This window comes from Sarcophilus harrisii, chromosome 6 (assembly GCF_902635505.1).
Source record: "Sarcophilus harrisii chromosome 6, mSarHar1.11, whole genome shotgun sequence".
Taxonomy (NCBI): Eukaryota; Metazoa; Chordata; class Mammalia; order Dasyuromorphia; family Dasyuridae; genus Sarcophilus; species Sarcophilus harrisii.
In genome coordinates, this window is record NC_045431.1 from 48,910,003 (window position 1) to 48,930,354 (window position 20,352).

Genomic DNA, 20,352 nt, shown 5'->3' on the forward strand with positions numbered 1-20,352 from the left:
TAGAGTTTGTTATAAAAATAATGTAATTTGAATTGGAAAAAGATATATGTCTGTAATATACATTTATAGTATACATACATACATATAGGAGTGCATACCTATATAGAAACAAAAGAACACTATTTATAAAAGTATTGAAATACAAGTATTTAATTTTTTACCTTGAATCAGGCAGTTTGGGATGGTTAAAGAAAAAAAGAATAAAGAATTCTAAAAACAAATTTTCAAGACAATTAAGTCTTTCACGAATATAAACCCCATTTTTATATTACATGCTTGATGCTTATAAGGTCTCTTCATTATGGGCTTTATGGAATAACAATATCAGATCACTAACTAAAGGTTTTTCACAATCGTGATTTTCATAGGGTTTTGCTGAAGTAGGAATGCTCTCAAATTTATCATGACATTTTTCTTTATATTTGACTATTTGTGTTTGTTTGCATTTTCTTTATACTTGTATGTATTTTATACTTGTATGTTTTCTTTTCCATTAGAATATAAGCTCCTTGTAGATAGACATTGTATCATTTATTAATTTTCATTCTCAATGCATAGAACAGTGACTGATATAATAGGAGGTGGTTAATAGATGCTTGTTTGATTGGTCTTTCTCAGGCTTAGCATTGTCCCCCACAATACCTCCTGGAAGTCTACTACACACTCTACTCTTCAGTGCTCTGGTAATGTTGCCAAAAAAATCCGAGTTCAAATCTTACTTCAGACACTCAACGTATGACCCTGAAAAAAACTGTTGATTTTTGTTACTTTCAACTATTAATATATAAAAATGAGTTTAAACTTCATGGGAAAATATTCTGGAAAAATAATGTAGAAAAAGAGGGAATATGTTAACAATATGATGGAAGCAATTAGCTTTTGCAAAATGCTTTCTATGTAGCAGAAATAGTGTTAATACATGAGAATAAAGAGTGGAAGACAAAAAAAAAAAAAAAAAAAAAAAAACAAGCACAAGTAAAAATACAAACAAAAGAAACAAGGAAAAAAAAAAAAAAACTCATGGTCCCTACTCTCAACTTGCTCATATTCTAATGGAGGAAGCAACGTAACATACCTCTGTACATACAAGATAAAATATATATGGATATGGATATAAATGTAAACATACCCATGTGTTTATATGAATATACATATACATTTACATATAGACATACAGAATATATTAGTGTTGATCTAGATAATCATTAGAAAATGATTTCAGAGAAAAGGGTCTATTAGCTAGAAGTCTTGGAAAAAACTCAAGCAGAAGCTAGAATTTGAATTGAGTCTTCAAGGAATATTGGACCATTAGGAGTCAGAGATGAGGAAAGAGAATGTTCCAAAGAGTAAAAATGCACAGGGGGACATAGCGTCTTGTATGAGAAATAATAAATATACCAATGTAGTTGGATCACAAAGTACTTGAGTGGAAGAGAAGGGAGATAATGTATAAGAAAACTGGAAATGTTGGAAAGGCAAGATAGCAAATGATTTTAAATAACAGGGTTTTACATTTGATTCTCTAGTAAGAAGTTATTAAAGATATTGCATATAAGAGGCATATGGACAGACCTATACTTGTGGAAAATCACTTTAGCAGCTAAGTGGAGGGTAAGTTAATAGGGACAAGCTAGGAGATGAATTTGAAGACTATTGTAATAGTTCATATAAAAGACAAAGAGGGCCTAAAGAAGGGTGGTGGTTGTATAAGTGAAAAAACAAGGACATTTGTAAGATTTCTTTTGAAGATGAAAACAATATATGACAACAGAATGACATGTGGGATTGATGAGAGTAGTTGAAGACTGCAAGGATAACACCCAAGAAGACTGGGAGTCTGGTGGTGTCCACAAACTATAAGAAAGAAGTTGAGAAGAAAGAAGAGACTTTCTCCAAGGGAGTGTGGGTTAGGGTTAGGCTTTGAAAATGTAGACTTTGAAATGCTTTGGAGACATGCAATTCAAAGTGCTTAGATAGCCAGTGGTGATTAGGAACCATTTATATGGAGAGGAGGGTTGAAACTATGACAACTGATGAGATTACAGAGATAATGTAGAGGAAAAAGAGAATTGGATTCAGGAACCTTGAAGAAGGGGAAAAACAAACAAACCAAGCCACAAACAAACAAACAAACACCTTAGATCACACTTGAAGAGAAGGACTTTGAGTAGATTCATAGAGACAATGGTTGACATTTTGAATTTTGAGGACAATCAACCATCTACTTTGTAGGCCATGAATATGAATAATGTAAAATAAGATTATAAATGTAGACTACAACCAGGCTCTGAAAAGTCTTAAATGCCAGCAGTAAAAGAATGATACTTTATCCCCATAGAGGGTCACTGAAATCTTTTTTGATAAAGTTAATGGCATCATTAGGTCTATTACTCAAGGAAGGGGGGGTAAAAGTTTTTTTTGACAGTTATGTAAACTAAGGAAGGGGGAAACCTGGAAGGAAGGAATCCAGTTAGCATAATGCTCTAAATGAGCTTTTATGAAAGGTTGTACCAGGTAGAATCAGTGAGTAAATCAACAAACATACTATGTACTAGGTACTGAGCTAAGTGCTGAGGGTACAAAGACAGATAAAAATATTTTCTTTCCTCTTAAGTAGGGTCAGTGCAGTGTCACAGAAAAAAGAATAAGTTTGTAAGAGAGAGTAAAACAAGCTTAAATTAGATTATAAAAACCCAGAATTCTGCATCATGTGACTAAAGCAACAGATGAGTCATAACATTCTCACTGGTTTCTGTGCTACTTTCCCCTCAAGGTTGTCCTAAACACCACACAAAAGCTGTTTTTTTCAGGTATTCCATATCACCTGAGAAGATGGTAGCTAGGGGAGGATTTTTAAATGCTTAACTTCCCCTGGCAAACATGTGTTTAGCTGTTTAGTATCTACACATTCCATTTGGTCTCCTATGCATGAATCAAAAGCATGGGTTTAACAGTTTTAATCTGGTAATATAGAGGTAGTAATGTAAGGATTAGTCTTATTCTTTATGAGCTTATAATTTAGTTGAAAGAAAACCAAGAAAATTATTAAGTAGCTGTATGTATATGGATCTTTAAAAATAATATATATATAGTATAAATTCTTTCTCTCCCCCTGAAGGGGCATATGTCCTTTATGAATTTCAGACAAATTTTGTGACATGGATTTGAAGTTATTTATAATAAGTGATATGTCAAAGCTAGGTGAGAATGGAATTGATGTGTGGACAAAAATTAATTTAGCTTTTATGGAGGAGAAGGCAAATTGAATATATAGTAAGGCAAGAAGGTTTCTTTTGAATTAGGCAGTCAATTGTGTTGGCTTTGTCCCTATATTGTCATCTTGGTTGCTAAGAAGATAAGTACTATGGTCAAAACCATGCTTGAAGAAGATGGTGTTTGTACAGGCTATTAGGACTAACTTTAGGGGAGATAAATTCAGAAACAGGTGCTAATAGTGACTAACTAGTCTTAGATGTTGATTCATCTATATGCAGCAGAATATTTTTAAACCAAATTTCTGCTTATATTTTACTACCTAGTCTTCATAGCCACAGTAGTTCTCCTTTATGCCTTTTTTATATATAGTATGGTATGAATTCCTTCTCTCTGCCATCTCACAGAATTCCTCATTTCCTTCAAGATTCATATTCAATAACACTCCTATGCAAAACTTTCTTGATCTTCTTTTTCCTCTCTCTCTCTCTCTCTCTCTCTCTCTCTCTCTCTCTCTCTCTCTCTCTCTTTCTCTCTCTCTCTCTCTTTCTCTCTCTTTATACAACTTCACAGAATAAATATTAAGTCATTCTTCAAATCAGGGACGACTCAGTTTGTGTCTTACTCTTAATAAAACCAGTTGTGTGACAATGGAAAATCAATTAATATCTCATTAATCTGGTCAACTCTTCAGGACTAACAATTTTAGGGAAAGCCCCAATATGTTTTAGTACAACAAATTCTTCACTTGGTGCTTGCTAAACTGATAAAATAAACTTATATGATTTTATCTCCTTGTGTGTATGTGTATATATTTTCAAGACATAATACTGTTTGTCATATAATAAATATTCTGCATATATATGCATGTGTGTATACACTTCTGTGTATATATTATATGTGTGCATACATGCATAATATACATATATATGTGATATTTATTGCACAGACTATTTATGTGTATATGCTTGCTTTTTATTTGTATTCTGTTTTCTTTCAAGGTATCATGTCAAACTGAGAGTCATACTGATAGCACCAGCACTACCAACACCAGCACCACCATTTCTATCACAGAGGGAATATATAACCAACCAGATTTGGTGAAGATACAAAATAATAAATTAAAGAAAGGAATATATACATGCCAAATAATGATACCTGCTTACCAGGGAGAATCAAACATTGAAGAGCCCCTATGTTACTGCTATTCTGGACTATCCTAATTGAAGACTTCATTATCTTTCATTGTGACTATTTTAATAGTTGGTCTCTAAACTTAATTTTCTTCTCTTTCCAATACAACCTTCCTACAACTATCAAAATGAACTTATCTTTCTTTTACTCTATAACGTTTAAAATATTGTCAACATCCTACACTTAAAATGAATAACAATATTTAAAAAAAATAAAGAAACTCATGATGTATCCTTGAAATACAAATAGAGGATTCTTTTGGGAATGTTCAGGGGAAAAAATAGTATCCTTAGAATACCAAATGAGGAAACTAGAGGATAGAAACATCATCAGGAACTGATACCTAAAAAATAAAGAGATCATATTATAGTAGTTTTTAATAGTTAAGGAAGAAATAAGTTTAATAGACTGAACATCTCTTGGATATAAGAGAAAGAGAGTGAGAGTGTGCTAGGAGAGAACAGAAAGGTTTAATAGTTTAAAAATCCCTCTAAAACATTTTGTTAAAAAAAAAGTTTGTTCAGCATAACAGGTTATGTGACTTGGAGAAATGTAAAACATTGTTCTAGATTTATTTTGGACAATTTTATTTCAATTCAATTCAATAAAGTGACTAATATGGAAAACATGCTGTTTTATTCACTTTGATATTTGATAATGGTGTGTGAATTATTTTGGACATCTTTGTTAGGGCTTTTTTTTTTTTTCAAAACAATGGTCACGTGTGTGCTTCTCACAGATATAATGATGACTTCAAATATCTAATCTTGGTTTCATGAAATGGAATTAAGCTGGTCTTCCCATCTTTACTTAATTCTGGCATCCCAGTCTGAATTTCATGATGAATATAAATATTTATATATATTGATGACATTTTGAATTTTGAGGACAATCAACTATCTACTTTGTAGGCCATGAATATGAATAATGTAAAATAAGATTATAAATGTAGACTACAGCCAGGCTCTGAAGAGTTTTAAATGCCAGCAGTAAAAGAATGATACTTTATCCCCATAGAGGGTCAATACAAATACAAATGAGTATAGCACTAGCATTTGGGAATGGAAGGGAGAGGGAATGGTAGGGAAAGTCTTACTAGAGAAGATGATACTTTATTCAAGCCTTTATGGATGATAGGAGTTTTTAGGCTGAGAGGTTAGAAAGAAGAGGAACGAAGATACAAAAATGACATATCATGTATAAATGCATAGACCAACATGGATAAATTGTTCACTGAACTAGAGCAATAAATCTAAGTTTAATAAGTAGGAAGGGTCCTTTTAGAAAAGGGCTCACAATGCTAAACCAAGAGCTTTATATTGATCCTAGAGATATTTAGTTGCTGTTGGAGTTTATTGTATGTGGGAAGTAACACAGAAAAATCTGTGCTTAAGGGAAATCACTTTGATAACTAAAGATTATAATGGACAGAATTTAAGAAGGAAAAAGTATTACATGGCTTTTTACAATATTATGTGTCCAGGGTAAGTAGAACATGATATACCAATGTATATTGGTATACGAGTGGAGAAAAAGGGCCACATTAGACATATAGAGAAAGATAGATATTTGACAATTAAAAGGCTATGCAAAAAATGAAATTACTAAAGATGCTGAGACTTATTGGCAGGGTGATTGGATCTTTGAAGTTGTCCTTGAAAACAACGGGAAAATTCAGAGCAAAGTTTAGATTCACACACACACACACACACACACACACACACACACACAAAACTAAGAAAGCCCAGCAGTAAGAGAGAGAGAGAAATTCCATTTAAAATAATTGTAAACAAAATAAAATATTTGGGAATCTGTCAACACAAACCAAGGAACTTTATGAATACAACTAATATATAACACTCTTTACACAAATAATGTTAGACCTAAAAAAACTAAAAAAAGCAATTGCTCATAGGTAGGCAAAGCCAATATAATATAATATAATAAAATGATTATTCTACCTAAATTAACTTATTTAGTGTCATAATAATCAAACTGGCAAAAAATTATAGAGCTAGAAAAGTAAAATTTATCTGGAAGAACAAAAGATAAGAAATATTAAGGGAATTAATTAAAAATGCAAAGAAAGGTGGCCTAGCTATACCAGATCCAATATTATATTATAACATCGCAATAAGCAAATTTGGTAATGACAAAGAAATAGTATGTAAATCAATGGAATATGTTAGATACACAAGTCATAGTAGTTAATAGCTATAATAATTTAGTGTTTGACAAATCCAAAGACTCCAGTTTCTGGGATAAGAATACAATTTGACAAAACTTGCTGGGAAATTCAGAAAGGAATATGGCAGATACTAGGCATAGACCAATGTCCTATATGAGATACCAAGATAAAATTGAAATGGCTATGTGACTAGACATAAAGGGTCATACCATCAGCAAATCAGGAGAATAAGGAAGAGTTTACTGTCAGATCTATGGAGAAGAGAAAAATTTATGATAAAAAATGAAACAGAATATGAAGTACAGCATGTATATTTTTATTACAATAAATTACAAAGATTTTGCACAAACAAAACCAATTCAACCAAGATTAGAATAGAAAGCTGGAAAACAAATTTAGAGCCAGAATTTCTGATAAAGGCATCATTTCTAAAATATATAGATATCTAAATCAAGTTTATAAGAATATAAGTCATTTCCCAATTGATAAATGGTCAAAGGATATAACATTCAATTTTCTGATTAAGGAATTAAAACTATCTATAATCATGTGAAAAATGCTCTAAATCACTATTGATTAAAGAAATAAAAATTTAAACATTTCTGAGATACTAGGCTCATAAGCCATCAGATTGGCTAATAGAAAGGGGAAATGGGAAATTTGGAGATGTGGAAAAATTAGAACCCTGATGCATTGTCATGGAGTTGTAAACTGATAACAACCATTGTGAAGACAATTTGGATCTATACCCAAAGGGCCAATCAAACTATGTATACCTTTTGATCCAGCATACCATTACTAGTTCAATATCACAAATCATAAAAAGGGGGAAAACACACATATATAAAGTTGTTTATATAGAAGCTTTTTTTGTGATGGCAAAGAATGGAGAATTGAAAAGATGAAAATAAATTGGGTATTAGTTGAAGAAGGTGTGGTATATGAATGTAAGGGAATACTGTTTTTTAATAAGAAATGACAAGCAGGGAGATTTTAAAAATATGGAAAGACTTACATGAACTGATGCTAAGTAAAGTGAGCAGAAATAGAAAAATATTGTACATAATAATAGCAACTGTGCAATAATCAACTTTGAAAGATTTATTACTTTTCCTAGATCCAATACAATTCCAAGGGATTTGTGACAGAAAATGCCTACTACATTCAGAGAAAGAACTATGAAGTCTGGATGCAGATTAAAGCATTACCCTTGTTTTTTCTTTCGATTTTCCCCTTTTGTTTTGAGTCTTCTTGCTCAACATGACTAATGTGGAAGTATGTTTTCATAATTCATGTTTCATCAAACATGATTTCATATATATATATATATATATATATATATATATATCTTATATCAGATTGTTTGCTGTTTTGAGGAGAGTTGAAGAAAGAGAGAGAAGAAAAAAGTGGAGTTAAATTTTTTAAAAGATGAATATTAAAAAGAATCTTTACATGTCATTTGAGAAAATCACTATTAAGCAAAAATTAAAGATGATATTCTTTGGACATGTTGATTTTGAGATTCAGACAGAACATGAGCATTTGTTGATTAAAGACTAAACTCAGTTGAAAGACAGGGCTAGATAAATACATTGTAATCAATCATCTATGTAGAGAGAGATATAACTAAACCCTGGGTATCTAGAGTGATCACAAAGTAACAGAGTATAAGGAAAAAATAGAACTACATAGATCCTTATAACATTTGTAAGCTTTACTCTCATTATATAATCACATATTATCTCTGATATTTTTGAATTGCCTTATTGAATACAAACATTGTTATTTAATTGGTAGTATGTGTTTCTGTCTTATATCACCAGTGTTTTGCAAGTCCTAGAGAGCAGAAATCACGTGTCATATCTAACATAACACTTGAAGTAGGAATTCAATAAATACTTTTCTTCTTCCTCCTCTTACTGCTATTATCTAACATTCATATTGTATTTCCTATATGCCATAAATTGACTTTACAACTATTATATCATTTGATTCTCACAACTCCAGGAGCTAAGTGCCATTTTTTTTTCCCATTTTACAGATGAGGAAACTGAGATAAACTGAGGTTAAGAGGCTAAGTCAGGGCCATATTACCAGTAAATGTCTGAGGCTATAGCTGATCTAAGGTATTCCTGAGTACAGGTGGATAACTCTATTTATTAATCTATTGATTAATTAGTTATGCTTTTTTCTTGTCATTAAAAGAAGCTTAAAAATTCACTCTACATTGTTTCACATTCTCTTTTTCTGTCTAGTCTTTCCTCTAAAGGTAGAGGTTTATAATACTGATAACAAGAAAAGAAGAAAGAAGAAAAGAATTGCAGTTTTTTTTTTTATTCCACATCGAGCCCTGGAATATAATCAGACAATATTATGAACATGTTAAAATTTTTTGAGACTAAATTATGTTTCTTAAATTAATTAGGACACTAAATAATTTGGATACTAAGCTTTTCTTCATGGAAAAATACAAATAACCTCATTCAAACAGTACCTTATAGATGTCATTCTAATAAAACATGAATAAATATGTTCATTTTATTGCAGATAAATGGCTATTATAGACAAAAGCAGATTATAAATTTTCTGAAACTATGGATTTTTTTACATAAATAGATATATTGCACTGACTTACCACATGAAAAATTATTTAGGAGAGGGAAAACCCTTTTAATCCGTTTAAATATGGAATTAATTTAGGTTTCATTTTGACTAGGATGGCATATTGCTGTAGGCTTATTGCCAGTGAGAGACAGGCAGATACTTTTGGAAAAATTAGACTGCATCCTTAATTAGCACTCCCAACTGCTAATTAATACTGTTCAAGATTTGAGCAAGACATAGTTGAACTTCTGATATCTTAATTACATATGGAGTTTAGTAGGACTCTGACACCACATATCGCCTGTAACCCTAGAGTCTTATATGGCAACTGATGTTCATTTAAAAGTGTTTCTGTCTAATTACTTTTAGGGCAAGGATGGAAGTAGATGAAGGAAAAAGTTTGTGTCATTTTATTACTGCACTTTTTTTTGGAATATTAGATTACAAGGTCCTTGAGGGCAAGAGCTATATGGCATTCATCTTTCTATTTTCTCAGAGCAATGTGCATGTTGTCTTACAAATAAATATTTGTTGTAAAAATTCAATTGATTCTCACACATATGAATTTATTTTAGCAGATTTTTGTCTAATCTTTTTTGTGTCACTTTCAACCTCCTGTAATGGTTTGTAAATGCAGGCTTCCAAAAGAGTAGAACCTCAGTTCATTCAAAGGCTATTAAAATATAGCTGCAAGATAATTTTGGAAAGCAAATACGTATGTATTGCTTTTTATGCATATAGTAGCATATAGTTAAAATATTATTGTTTGGTGAATTATCAGCCAAGGGGCAACTACTAACAAAAATGCCTGATGGCAGTGTGGTAGTCTCATCAGTCCTGATGCTAATGAATATTGGAACTTTGAATATATTTAACATTTCTGAACTTCAGTTTCACCTACTAGTAAAATGGGTGATAATGATGTTCACTATAGGCGTTTGGTATATAAAGTCTGCAGAGGTGAAGTCGATTAAGATATCTATTTTTTTAAATAAGTGAAAGGTGATATAGTAATAGAATTTATTAAATTGGAGACTAAATTCTAAACTCAGACCTTGATTTTATTCTACATTGTGATCGCCATTTTTTGCAACATCAACTTTTTGCAGAAAGAATAGCAGGCACGCACAAATTTGTTATATGTGTATACACTCCCATATACATACATATACATATATATATATATATATATATATATATATAGAGAGAGAGAGAGAGAGAGAGAGAGAGACATGCACACTTATATGTACATGTATGGGTGTATGTCATCCTAGAGCATATACAAAATAATATATTTTACTCTAAATGTATACATTTACCATATACCATACATTGTGCTGTATACATTTATACCATACATTGTATGTATATATGTAAATGTATACATTTACTATATACCACACATTGTGTGTATACATTTATACAATGGTCAAGTAGAATTATTCTTAGTTCTCTTAAATAAATAAAAATAATCTAACTTGAATTCCAGATAACTTTTTGTTTCTAATACAAATATTAGCAACAACAATATTTATACTGACCTTTAATGTTGTATGTTCAGTATTTTTCGGTATATTTCTATATGAAGTACTAAATATATATGCAATTCTAATTACAGAAAGGTGGGAGATAGCCCATAAAGGAGCCATGGCCAGACTGTTCCATGTACATACTCATACATACATACAGACACAGACACACACATTTATATATATATTTTACACACACACATGTATGCATACACATATAGATATATGCATATATGCATGTATATCTATATTTATGTATATATATCTTACTTATTCATAATATAATTTGAAGATCAACATGTCTATAACTAAACTCGTTATCTCATGCCCCAGCCCATTCCCTCTCTCTATACATCATACTTCCAGTTTTTCAGGGTTTCAACCTCTGAATTATCTTTCATTCCACATTTTCCCTCACCCCACAATGCCACAGAGTTGCCAAATTTTGACATTCCTACCTTTACATTTTTGCATCAGATCTCTTCTGTCTATTCACACAGTAATTATGTCAGTTTAACCTCTTATTATCCACAATTATGGTCTTAGCTCCTAATTGATCTCAATTCCTCAAGTTTCAGTCCCTTAGTCCATTCTATACAATTCTTAATCTAATTTCCCCTATGTACATATCTAACCCTATTTTTTCTCCAACATTATAAACCTTCAGTGTCTTATTGATTCTAAGATAAGTAATATATAATATATAAGTAATATATAATATATAAACAAGGAAGTTTAGAGTTTCCAGAGTAGTTGCAACCTATTTTTTTAGCCATTGTTGAATATTGTTCCCTTTTCCAAATTGGTCTCTCCATCACTTACACAATCTCCTTCATGTCCCATTTCTGTGCCTTTGCACTGACTGTGCAACATGCCTATAATGTACTTCCTCCTTGCTTTTTCCTCACAGGATCTTTCTATTCTTTGAATATGAAGTTCAAGCACCATCTCCTAGAAGAAGTCTTTCCTGATCCTTCCAACTTCTACATCCCTTCCCACCAAATTACCTTGGATTTTAGAAAATGTATGTTTGTATTCATTAACTGTAATTTTATCATCTGTAGCACAGAATTGCATTTGTGAAGTAAATTCATACAACAGAGATTAAATTAATATTCAGTTCTATATTTTTAGTTTTTAGTGTACTTATTTTTTTATTCTTAAATTTATTTATTTTTTAATATACATTACTTTATGAATGATGTTTTGGGAGAGAAAAATCAGAGCAAAAGGAGAAAAAAACATAGGAGAGGGAAAAAAAAAACAGAAAGAAGAACTGAACATAAAATGTTACTATATATGCAGATGGCATTTTCTGTCCAAAGTTGATTGGGGATGCTTTGGCTCACTGAACCACTAAGAACAAAGTCTTTCATAGTTGATCATTGCACATTCTTGCTGTTATTGTGTACAATGTATTCCTGCTTCTGCTTATTTCACTCAGCCTTAGTTTGTGTAAATCTTTCCAAACCTTTCTGAAATTCTGCTGATAATTTCTTATAGAACAATAATATTCCATATTATTCATATACTATAACATTCAGCCATTCTCCAACTTGGGCATCCACTCATTTTTCAGTTTTTTGCCAATACAAAAAGGGCTGCCAAAAACATTTTTGACAAATGGGTCCTTTTCCCTCCTTTATGACCTCTATGTAATACAGACCCTGCAGAGACACTGCTGCATCAAAGGGTGCGCATAGTTTAATAGCCTTTTGGGTAGTTGCAGATTGTTCTTCACAAGGGTTAGATTTTTTCACAACTTCACTAACAATGCATTAGTATCCCAATTTTTCCATATTCTTACCAATATTCAACATTATCTTTTTCTGTCAACTTAGCCTATATGAAAAGTGTGAGGTGATAACTTTGTTTTTTTGTATTTCTCTAATCAATAGGGATTTGGACCTTTTTTTTTTTTTTTCATATGAGTAGATAGGGCTTTAATTTCTTCATATGAAAATAGTCTGTTAAAATTCTTTGAACATTTATCAATTAGGGAATAACGTGTATTCTTATAAATATGACATAGTTATATGTTTTATAAATGAGGCCTTTATCAGAAACACTGTAAATTTTTTTCCAGTTTTGTACTTCTCTATTAATTTTATTTGTTTGTGCAAAACCTTTTTAACTTAATGTAATCAAAATTGTCCATTTTGCTCTTCATAATGGTCTCTGGCTTGATTCAGGTCTTAAGTGGATGGTTGTAAAATAGCTCATGCTTATGCTTCTGATCAGAGGATTCACTTCACAGTTTGCTTGATTTAAGGTTCTTCTCTCTTGCATTGCTGTCATTGACTCCTCATACTATAAACAAAGGGACAACCAACATGGACAGGATTGACAACAAATGTTTATGAGAAATAATACAATATCTGGAAAATATATTTTGACATGATAAATTTAAGAAAACATACATGGAAATAAGGCTGAGGAAGGGTAATGTCTGCCTCTTGTTGCCCTCTCCACAAACTTGTTCATGACAATTATTCAATTTAAAAACAACTAGATGGCATAGATTCAGGAAAATCTGAATTCAAATCTAGTATTGGACACTTACTAACCAAATACCTAGACCTTAAATTAAGAGAAACCTACCATCCTTTAAAGACCATAATACCATTTTATACAGCTCAATTTTGTAAAGTTTTTTTTTTCCCTTACCTCAATGCTAAATTTAGCTATCTTGCCCATATTGATCCTAGATGTTTTCACTTGGGATAAGCAAAACAAATACAATTCCTCCTTCACAGGAGAGGTATTTAGATCAGCCATTATAATACAGCTATCTCCATTCTTCTTTGTCCCCATTCTTCTCTTCCTCAAGTATACTGTGTCTAGGTCTTTTATCTATCAAAACCTTAAGACTCTTTATCATTTTGTTTGTCCTCCTCTGTACATTTTCTACAGCTTATTGTTATCCTTAAAATGCAGTATTCTTTATTGAAAATAATACTGTAGATGTTATCTGACAATTGTGGTCTGGCAAGACACAATGAAACTACCTCCTCCTTAGAGTTCTAGAAAATTTTGAATTATTGGACTTTTTCAGAGGATACTTACTTTGTGTAGGGAGAAACATAGGTGCCATTTTTTTTTTCCTTTTGTGAAAGGAAATACTTTCTTACCATGGCAACCATTTTCTCCAGAACTTGTGATCCTTTGACATCACCATTATGCCCTTCTCTTTGATTTGCTGTCTCCATCAAACCCCACAACTTCTTGCTGTAATAACTATGTTTAAAGTCAAAGTATCCTTTGAGCTCCACAATGAACTTTCCATATAGAGCTATTGCCAAATATATCTCTGCTAGATATTATGTTTCTCTTAATTCAATCCAAGCTGCCAAAAAAGTCTTGTTTCTATCTCCCTTTTATGATCTTTAAAATTTAAAAGTTATTTCTCTATGTAATTATATCATTCATATATTTCCTTGAATAACTTACTTTTTTCCTTCCAATAAGAACCTTTTTTTCATTGTGCCTTTACTATTTATTTCTTAGTACATCTTTTCTCTTCATAACTAACTTCATCCTGATTATTTTATTTTATTTTTAAAAGTGTATTTAACATTTTATTTCCCCTAATTACATGTAAAAACAATCTTGAACATTTGTTTTTAAATTTTTGAGTTCCAGATGGTGTCCCTTCTTCCCTTTCCTCACTGAGAAGGTAAGCAATTCATTGTAGTTTATACATATGTAATCATGGAAAAAAAATCACATTTCCATAATAATCATGTTGGAAAAGACAACACAGAATAAAAAACAATCAAAAAAGCTCCCCAAAATTCCAAAACCTCAAGAAAAATAAAGTTTAAAAAAGTATTTTCAATCTGTATTCAGAGATCTTCAATTATTTTTTTCCTGGGAATGGATAGCATTTTTCATCAGTCTTCAGAATTGTCTTGGGTCATTACTTTTCTGAGAATTGCTAAGTGGTTAACAGCTGTTCATCTTGCAATTTTTCTATTATTTTGTTCATTTTGGAAAACATCCTGATTATCATTTCTTATAGCACAATAATATTCCATCATGAACATGAGCATATAACCACAATTTTTCAGTCATTCTCCAATAGATGGGCATCTATTCAATGTCCAGTTTTGGGCTCTGAGAAAAGAGTTGCTATAAATATTTTTGTACATATAGGTCTTCTTTAAACTTATCTCTTTTAGAATACAAACCAATTAGGTATATTTCTAAGTCAATGGATATTCATGTTTATATGGCCCTTTAGGCACAGTTTCAAATTGTTCTACATAATTGTTGAATCAGTTCACAACTCCATCAAATCCCTGAAATACCTTTAAAAATGACTCCAAAAAATTCTATAGTGGTAGAATCCATGAAAAATGGAGTGAAACGATTTTCCATGCCAAGACAACTTAAATTAGCAGGAAAAATCTGTTATACTAAAGTGAGAATGGAACACAAATTGTAGGGTTTAGGAGCCACTGAATCAACAGTAGAAGTAGCTCCTACTAAAACATCCAAGTCCCCACAAGTATTTCTGAAAGCACCTGCACAAATTCCTTGAAGTTTGGGACAGTGTATCTTCCACATTGGAAGCAGAGTCCTACTTTAACAAAGAATTAAAGGTCAAGTAATAGCTGAAAAAATAAACAAACAGAAAATATTCTAACCACAGAAAGTTGTTATGATGACAAGAAAGATCAAAATACAAACTCAGAAGATAAGAAATTCAAAGCTCCTACATCCAAAGCTTCTAAAAATTATCAATTCCTGCCAGATCACAGTGAAGCTCAAAAAAAAATTTTTTTTTGAAAATCAAGTAAGAGGAGTGGAGGAAAATTGGGAAAAGACATGAGAGTGATAGGAGAAAATTGGGAAAAAAGAAGTCAATAGCGTGGTAAAGGACAAAGACACACACACACACACACACACACACATACACACACACTGACTGAAGAAAACAATCCCTTAAAAATAGACTAGGCCAAATGGTAAAGAAGGTACAAAAAGTCAATGAGATGAAGAATGCCTTGAAAAGCAGAATTGGTCAAATGTAAAGAGAGGCATAAAAATTCACTGAAGAAAAATATTTGCCAAAAAGTAGGATTGGCCAAAGGAAAAAGAAGTATAAAAGCTCACTGAAGAAAATTATTTCTTAAAAATAAGAACTGAGCAAATCAAAGCTAATGACTTTATGAGAAAATAAGAAACAATAAAACAAAACCAAAAAATGAAGAACAACACAATGTGAAAACCTCATTGAAAAAAAAAAACAGAATTAACAGGGAAAATAAATTCAAGAGAGATCATTTAAGAATTATTTGATGATGAGCCACGATAAAAAAAAAAGATCCTAGACATCATCTTTCAAGAAATTATCAAAGAAAACTGCCCTGACATTTTGGAACCAGAGAATAAGATAAAAATTGAAAGAATTCACCAATCATCACTTGAAAGAGATCCCAAATTGAAAACTTCCAGAAGTATTATAGTCAAATTCCAGAATTAACAGATCAAAGAGAAAACACTGAAAGCAGTCATAAACAATTCAAGTAAAATGGATGTGCCACATTCAGGATAACACAGTATAGCAGCTTCCACATTAAATCATCAGAGGATTTGGAAAATGATATTATGTAGGGCAAAGGAGTCCAACCAAGAATCACCTACCCAGCAAAACTGAATATAATCATTTAGGGGGGAAATGATACTCAATGAAAGAGAGGACTTTCAAGCATTCTTGATGAAAAGACCAATGATGCATAGAAATTTTGATTTTCAAATACAAGGTTTTCAAATAAAAGACCAAAAGTATCATAAAAAGGCAAACAAGAAAGGGAAATCATAAGAGATATAATAAGGTTAAATATTTACATTCCTACATGGCAATATGATGATACTTGTAGCTCATAAAAGTTTTTTCATTATTAGGACAGTTAGAAGTATATGTAGTCAGAAGGCACAGGTGTGAGTTGGATGTGAAGGGTTTGGGGGGATAGTTCAGAAAAGTCCCTGCTTTACTCCCCTCTTGATGATTTCAATCTATAGGATTTCTACCTATGCTTATTTCAAATGTTTTATACTCTGTTATTCCAAAATTTCAGACTATGGATAATTTATCTGCTCTGCTTATCAAAGATTCTGAGATCAAAAAGCCACCCTCCCAAAAACGTTCCTAAAATTTCCATCCCAACAACCATTTTCTCATAGTTGGTAAGAATAAGATTTGAATTAACATTTTCCTTTATTCTTTTTTTGAAGTAAGTAGATGGAAATGTGGTGATAAAAACGTTATCTTATTTGAAAAAAAAATTACATTCTATTCAAATGTATCTAAATATTTATTCAAATATCATCTAAAGATTTTGGATAGAATAAATTGTATTCTCAATTTTATTCCATGTTATTCATTTAAAATCTTCATTTATTTATGTATTTAAATCTCAGGAGCCGATTCTATATAATGGATACTGCTTTTTTGTCAAAATGCTTATAGGTACCAATATTGTCTAGAATCAAAACAGAAAGAGCACTGACCTGGGAATTAGGGGCCAGGTTTCATGCTCTTGCTCTGCTATTTATTAAATGTGAGATCTTGGCCAAGTCGCTTGCTCTCACAGGAAATGATGGGGTTGGACTATTTCAGTCATATATACCTTCAAGGTCTCACAACCTATGTTGGTATAGTTTATCATTGAAAAATGAATGGATTTCTAGTAGAAAAAAACCTTCATTCTTTTACAGCCCAGTGACAGACAATGTATCTATCACGTGAGGACAAACTTAATTTAGTTTAGGAAGACTCAAATGTTGGTTCTTAGGTAGCTATTTTTTTTTTTCACTATAGAAACTTGTGAAAGCTATTTACTTAGATATGGAGCAGTTTTGATCAACATCAGTGAAGGATGGACTTACATCAGTGCTAACTTGGATCCTTGAAATATTACAGTGAGCATAACCTTCAGAAGGTTCAAAAGTGTATTTTGATTCTCAAAGAAAAGATGACAGAAAAAAGTAGGTCTGAGGAAAAGAATGGAAATAAGGCAAGGTAACCTCCAGAACCAAGTCTCTGAGGGACTCAATCTCTTCATTTTTCCATTTACAAAATGGGAATATTATCCTTCTTTTCACTAGATCATGGCATCAGTGACATAATGCCTATAGGGTACACTAAATTCCTTAGACAAAATGTGCTACCTGGATACCTAATATATTTCTCAATTTTTCATATGACCTACTTACTTAAGACCAATAACAAAAAAGCAGTTTTAGAAATAAAGCAAAAAGAACACCCAAAACTGAAAAAAAAATTTTATTTTCTAGAGGCTGAGATCAAAACTGAAATATGTTAAGTTCCTGTCTGCCTCCTAACCACTGACTTTGCCTTTCTCAGACCTGCTGCACAGCAGTGAAGTCAGGATTTGGCCCTTAGGGCTTCATTCAATAGAAAACATCAATAGCTAGATATGCTACACAAGGCAGAGTAAGACAAAAGGAGGTCAGAAATCTGGCCCACTGACCAGTAAAATGCCATATGGGAGAAGGAAGCAGCTATGTAAGTGTATTTGTGTGCACATGCACAGACATAGACTATATAATGTAGGTAATACATTATAATATATCATATATATACATATATAATATAAATAATAGATATAATGTAGATAAAGGAAGTTATTTCACACTGGCTTATTAAAATAGAATATAGTTTTTGTGATATTTGTGTTTGGGAATAACATTTACTACCTATTTCTGTTCCATTTAAAATGTTTGTATGTGCACATGCACACATATATGTGTATATATAAATATACATACACATATATACACACAAACATGCACAAATGTATATGTATATATGTATATAAATGTATGTGTTTGTGTATGTATAAGACATGGGGGAAGAGAGTAGGAAAATTTGGAATTTTCTTTATTCTTTCAATAATGCCACCTAAGTTAGCTCACAGATCAAAGTTTCTCTAACATTTTCTTTTTTCTTTACTACGTTATATTATTCTGCTAACAAATATCCCTAAATGTTCATGCACACACATGCATATATTTATAACAATGTATGCAATGTATAAATATGTATGCATGAATGCCTGTTTTAACCAGACCTCTATTTTTGATTTCATTGCCATAAAACATTTCTAATGAGGAACTTTACTCATACACATCAGTACCTTCTCTGAAAATTATATTCTTAGTGTGTTTTCTAGGATCACAGAGCAAATAAGTAACTGGCCCGGTATCTGATAACCAGTATGTTACAGGGCAGCACTTAAACCCAGTCTTGATGACTCTGTGGTCAGCTCCTTACCTAGTATACCCTTCCCTACCTGTCTCTGCATACATATCCACAAACACACAAGCAAACACTCACACAGAAAAGAAATACGATTATAGCAAATAGCTTTATTTGAATCCAGGAAGACCTGGGTTTTATTTATTTATTTATTTATTTATTTTGCTAAAATATACGGGCTTTATGATCCTGGATGATACTTGAACTTTCAGTGCCATAGATAGTTAATTATGTTTAGAGAAGTTTCTAGTTTGTGATGAGAAAAGGTGTTTCCACCCTGAGAGTCCCTTACACCACTTACATCAGAGGTCTTTTCAACTGTACATACATGTATGTGTTTTTAAACATACATACAAATACATGGAATATACATACATGAATATGTTCACATATCAATATAAATATAACTGTATTGTATGTGTATACACACAGAGAAATAAACATACATATAAAACATGTATGGATATAACATACACTATGTAAGTGTGTAAATACAAACATATATACACATATATAACATACTTGCACACATATAAACACACATATAAGTATATATACATATATATGTATATATCTGTATATCTATATCTATATATCTCTATCTCTGTCTCTCTATCTATATAAACTCCATATACACACACTGAACTCCAAATGCAGATCTCCGCAAAAGTAATGTGGTTAAGTAGTTAAAGATAAAATAATGTAATGGTAATTTAGTTTTTACAGGAAGAATTATGACACTAATCGTGTGAATCCCAGAATAGGAAGTAGTTTAGCTCATTATTGTGGTTTAAGCTCTGGTTGGACAATCTTCTGCCAATAGCAGACTTGTGGAAATGAAAAATATTACTTTAGAGACCAGTTCCATTTCCCTTTATATCAGGAATGTGGTTTTCACTGATTTGGAGGTTGGTATTAGCTTAGAAATTCATTTAATTAAAAATGTTCTTTGTAGCTAATAGTGCTAGACCATAGCAATTAAGAAAGGCATGGCCTAGTGGTTTGGGCCTGAGGTTGTCAGCAGATGCTCCTGAGTTCTAATCCCCGGTCAGATCCTGATTCCTTTTGTGGCCAGAGGTAATTTCCTTCACCTCTATGCCTCAGGTTATATCTGTGAAACTGGGCTAATATCACCTCACAAGGGGTTTCTGAGGATTAATTAGTTACTTTTCATGCAGTACTTAGAAGCAGCCCAGAAGAACTGAAGTGTTCAACAATATTATCTCCATGCTCTATGAAGAGGCAATTTTCTAAAGTTTAAACAAGCGAATCCCGATCCCAGCCAAATGAATCAGCACTTGCCAGTTTTACTTAGGACATTTCTGTGCCCCTGTGTC